Below are 6,154 nucleotides of genomic sequence, written 5' to 3' on the forward strand. Positions count from 1 at the left end.
TCCTTTATATATGGTACAATTAAATCATGAGCATGATTAATTGATAATATTATGGATTGGTCGAATTATAATATTTGTGCAATTAATCGAAATCTTGTTTATGAAATTGAGTTTTTAATGGTTGTAGGTTTTGAGATTTTTGGGTCAAGAAAACAATGATTATGTGTAATTTTTGTACAATTACCTTGGGGCTATTGTTATTTATTAAAAATATTATTATGCCATAAAACCTAACTAAACTTGTGAATTTCATCAAGACGAACCTGCTGCAATTTTCGAGTTTAATACTCACGACTTTCACTTGAATTTTTCTTAAAGTTTACCCAAATTTATTTGTTTTATCTCGAATCAACATAGAAGAATAAGGTTAAATTCATTGGGGATTGATTTTATGATGTTTCAAAGCCAAAATTGAAGGAATTGGAAACTCAAATTGGCCTTCAATGGCGAAAAAAATCGTAATAGACCCGAATGAGTCTTTCGGGTTGACCTAGCTAAAGAAAGAAGAAAGCTTGGCGATGCCAGCCAGCAAGGCCCACGTGCATAAATAGAACGTGTGGGAGCTTACAGCCCACATATTCGAGTTTTTCGATGATTCTTCGACAGTTATGTTCCACTCTCCGTTCTCTACATGTTTGCATTATTTTTTTTTCCATATTTACTGTTTGTTTATTTATTTATTAAGATAAATTTTATTTTTCCTTTTTTATAATTTTAATTTTTCTCATATGATATCTTATGATTTCTTGTTTTCTCAATTAACACCCTATGAATAACTTATATTCTCACAAGAGATTAGAATATTGATTTTGTCCATTAAATCATAAAATATCCTTAAGTATAAAGAAATAGCTACCTTTGAATTGAGAATATTTTGTAATTTTATTAAATAAAATTAATAACCTAATCCATTGTGAGAACAAAAATTATCCACAAGATGTAAATTTTAAAAAAAATATTCATAAAATACTAATTGAAAAAAATGAGACCATAAGATGCTATTTGAAAAAAGTTAAAACGATAAGAGATGTAATAGTTCTAATAACCTTACTCACACCCTATCAAAATGCCACTATATTTTAGAGTTTGGATTTCTTGGCAATGTTTCATTCCCCCCACTTATGCTAACATTTGGGATTGAGACTCAATTTAAAGACATTAGAGTGTTCTCCCTTTCGGGTCCATTAAATAATATAATTCAATTCAAGACTTGTGTTTTGGTTGCGGGTAGACGGGGGAGCAAGTCCCAAGAAGCCATTAAAATAAAACTTCAATTATAACATCAAAGATGGAGGTCAATAGATTTAAATTAAGAAAACCGAATTTGAAATGGTCAAGAAGAAAATTCATTAAATCTGTACAAAACAATTCAGTTTTATAAACTATATAGTATATACATATATGATCTGACAATTCAGCTCTCCTAGAATAAACCAAGTTACCCCATCCCAAAGGAGTCAGCAATTCTTAGTTAATGACCCTGATCATTATTTGATGGGAGACGAAAGAAAATTTATAGGTAAATGAAAGTGATGCTAATTTGGATAGGTCAGTGGGTTGTTAGGAACCCGGGGTGTAAGATCAGGTTTGGTACACATTCTTTTTAGGCAAAGTGGCAAGTCAGTGGAGGGCTAGCTGTCGTTGGATGCTGCCTCATAAACATCACAGCACACCGTGAACGCAAGAATCACGTGGCTAAATATATTGCAAGTTCGAGGGACGCAGCCTAATCACGTGCCCAAAATTATTCGGACTGCCGCAGACACAGTCACAGCCTGCCCTACAACAGTTTATAATTGACTAATGTATTTGTTCGTTCGTACTTGGTACCACTAAGCAAAAATAATTTTGTATTAAACAAAAACTATGAAGTTGATTAAAGAGGGACATTTAAACAACGTGAGTACGAGACTGGCAAGGGGTGGGCCCCCAAATCAAGGTGGTAGGGACTGTGGTGGGGGTAATCTTCACCTAATCTGGAAACTGGGGTCGCCTCTCTGACCCTTTCTCAGGTTTCGTGCTTCGCCTGTGCCCCCCCGTTCACGCAACAAACGGGTTGTGGGCTCATTTCTTGCTTTGTCTTTTGCCAGGCCAATTTTCAAATCTATTCGGCGCATATTTGCAATTTTTATTTTTAACGTGTTTAATTGGGAAAATATTATCCTACTCTATTTGCTTATTTTTTTTTTATTATACATATACATATATATATATATATATATTAACAAGAAATAAAAGATTGGTTTTTAACTTTTTATCTTTTTAGTTTTTAATTTTCTTGGCATCTATAACATTCATTAGGTTTTAAATTCACAGGTAATGTCAAATTGGCTCTGATAATAATAGTACACATAACTAATGATAACGAGATTTGTAATATGCTTAATTACATTTGATCAAAATATTCACTAAGTCCTTGCACTCATATATTTTGTTTAATTTAATTTTTATACTTAAAATTAAAATAATTTAATCTATTAATTTTAAAAATTACTTTAATTTAAACCCTTTCCCTAACGGTATCTAGTTTTACCGTTAAAGGAGATAACATCAACGTTGATGTAGTACATTTTGATGACACTAACATGATGATGTGACATCGATGTGATGAATTAACAATGTCAAGTGACACTAATACAATGACGTGTCTATGTCATGTGATAGATAAAAAAAACTTCAAAAATAAAATTTGTGCCATAGGAACGAAATTGAATAAAAATATATAATACAAAAACTAAATTAAATAAAATTGAGACATTCAAGGACTAAATTGAAAAAAATATTTGAAAAGTATAAAGTAAATGATAGATATAGTTCGGGGTAAGTAAAATCAAATCAAACCAATTACCTATCCAAACCAAATACAATTTGGGTAAAACGATTTGGTCTAATTGATCCATTAGATCAATTGGTTCAAAATATTTGATCTAATTGATTTTTTGATCAGTTCTCGATTTTAAAATTATTAGACCAATCCACCCAATAAATCATATTAATTTTTTATATATATTATATATATTAATATATAAAATATTTTTTACATATATTAAGAAAAATTGATAGTAAACTTAATTAATAATATACTTAAAATATGTTAATTTATTATATGAATGTATACAAATCATAATCATAATAATTTAATTTTACTTATATTTATTTATTTATTAATTATAAATCTATATTAATATGAAATTACAAGTTATATATTTTAAATGATATAACTTATATGTTAATATTATAATATATGATAATAAATATCCTACATATTAATATATTATAATTTTACACCTTAGTAATATTTCGTAATCTAAAATTTATGAATATATATATATATATATATATATAATTGCATAAACATTATATATATATATATATTTAATTTATATATAAGCATTACTATGACTTATAATAAACTTTATTTATATGATTATACTTAAAAACCTTATTAAGTATCACCTTAGTTTTTATAACATATTATTTATAATTAGTTATTATTTACACCAATTTTGATATAAAACATCATAACATATAAGTTGTGTCATTAATTATATATATAATAAAGTAATATATTATATATATACATATATTTAATTTATACATAATTTGTTTATTTTATAATTATTAATGAAGTTTATAAGTTTTAATATTATAATTTTTCAAAAAAAGTGATAAAATTTTGGTCCAAAACTAAACGGACCAAACCAATTCAATGTTTGGTTGGTTTAGTCTTCCTTTATATTTGGTTGGTATTTTAAAAATATTTGATCCATTTGGTTCTTAGGTAAAGTGAACCAAACCACCCAATTCACTCATTTGCTCACCCCTATATATACTTATTAATAAGTCAAATATTTAAAAGTAAAATATTTATGATGTTAAAAAAATATATATAAATATTTTCTTACTTTATTATTTGATTATAGAATATGTACATTAATTTATCTTCTTTGCAAAAATTAAGTTTGAATTTTCCTTCTATGAAAAAGAATTTAAAAAAAATTTTATACCTAAACCAAATTTAGGTGAATAACTTGCATTATGTTAGAATAAAATAATATTAAAAGATTAAATAAATTTTTTTTCTTCTATTATAATAGTATAAAAATTTAAAATTTATTTGTCTTAATTTTTAACTTGAGCTAGACTCAAATTAGCAAAATAAAATTGATTTAGTTTTTTCTTTTAAAAAAATGAAGAAGGGAGATATGAAATTATGGATGATTATAAAAATAATTTCTCGTTCTAACTTGCTTAATTTGGGCATGACAAACCTCTTATTACACCCATAGAATCTAAGCTACTCCACCCTTTTAATTATGTATTTATTTTTTTATGTTTTTATTTTGTTTAATATTTAAGGTTATATCTTTTAGGTTGAAATTTCCCGAATTAAAGATCGCATTTATGACTGATAAAGTTAAATATAATTATAAATATTTATACCATTTTATTTTGTATTTAGGAATTTTTTGTAGATCTAAATTAATAATTTAAATTTAAATTTAGAATAATTTGATTGTGGTATTTGAATTTAAGTAAAATTATTTTACAAGAAACTTTGAGTAAACTTAAATAAAAGGTAAATTGGGTAAGGGTTGAATAATTTCAAAAGAATGAGTATTTGTAAATTGTGAAAGTTGTAACTAAATCATCTTATTTTGCTAATTTGAGTTCAGTTCAAGTTGAAAACTAAGTCAAATAAATTTAAAATTTTTATACTATTATAAATAGAAAAAATAAAGAATTTATTTAGTCTTTTTATATTATTCTATTATAATATAATGCAAGTTATTTGTCTAAATTTGAATTTAGATATGAAATTTTTTTTTCAAATCTCTTTTTATAGAAGGAGAATTCAAACTCAATTTTTGCAAAGAAGCTAAATTAATGTATATATTCTAAAATCAAACAATCAAATAAGAAAATATTTATATATATTTTTTAACATCATAAATCTTTTACATTTAAATATTTGACTTATTAATAAGTATATCTATTATCTACTTAAATATTTAAAAATTTCAAATATTTTTTTAATTTAATTTCTTAACATCTCAATTTTGTTCAATTTAATCCCAATAACGTGGCAGAATTTCTTTTTGAAAATTTTTTTGATCTGCCACGTGACACTGACATGTTAGCATGTCAGTGCCACATTGGCATTGTCATGTCATTAAATTAGTGCCACACGGCACTACCATGTCATTATGTCGGTGCCACGTTGCATGCCCATGTCATTAAAATGTGCCACGTCAATGTCATGTTAATGCTGACGTCATCCCCTTTAACGGTAAAATTGGATGCCATTAAGAGGAGGGACTAAATTGAAGCAATTTCCAAAATCAAGGGACTAAATTGCTTCAATTTTGAGTATAGGTACTAAATTAAACAAAATGCATGAATACATGGACTTGGTAGGTATTGTGACCAATTATAATTTATAAATGATGTTTTCTCAAATAAAAATTAAAATATTTTGAATTGATTACAGTCTTTGGACTTATAAGTGGGAGAAAAAGAGAAGTAATCTACGAACAGATTTCTTGGCACACGACATCAAGATCTTTGTTTTTAAGGGTGGGCAAATAGGTGGATTGGTTGATTTGATCTGCCTTATCTAAGAACTAAATGGACTAAGTGTCAAACCCTACTTTGTAAAATAATTATAATGTCATTCACATGCTCGATAGAATGTTTGTATATTTAAGAAGTTCAAAAAATCGTTAAAAAACGATATTGCCCATAATGGTATTATTAAGTCGATTAAGCCTCGAACTAATTCAAATAGGAATTTTAAGGTGAAATTAAGAGTTTCACAGTTCAGGAATGACTCAAAATGGTAATTAGGAGTTCGAGGATCAATTCGGAGTCAAACCGAAATTTTCACTATCTAGGGGCAAAATTGTAATTTTTCCACCCGCGGATAAAATTTGAGATTTTGAGAGAATTTAGATCACATTTGACAAATTGGAGAATGGTATGAGTATAAGGGATGAAAAATATGTCTATGGGTAATTTTTTAGTTTTTGAGGTAAAAATGTAATTTTTCACTTTACGGGGGTAAAAGTGTAATTTTTAAAAATTTGCTCCACCAAAACTTTGGAAAAGTCTAGAAATTTCATGGAAGACATGGATAAGTGAAGAGGATTGAGTG

Source organism: Theobroma cacao, chromosome 2 (assembly GCF_000208745.1).
Source record: "Theobroma cacao cultivar B97-61/B2 chromosome 2, Criollo_cocoa_genome_V2, whole genome shotgun sequence".
NCBI classification, from domain to species: domain Eukaryota; kingdom Viridiplantae; phylum Streptophyta; class Magnoliopsida; order Malvales; family Malvaceae; genus Theobroma; species Theobroma cacao.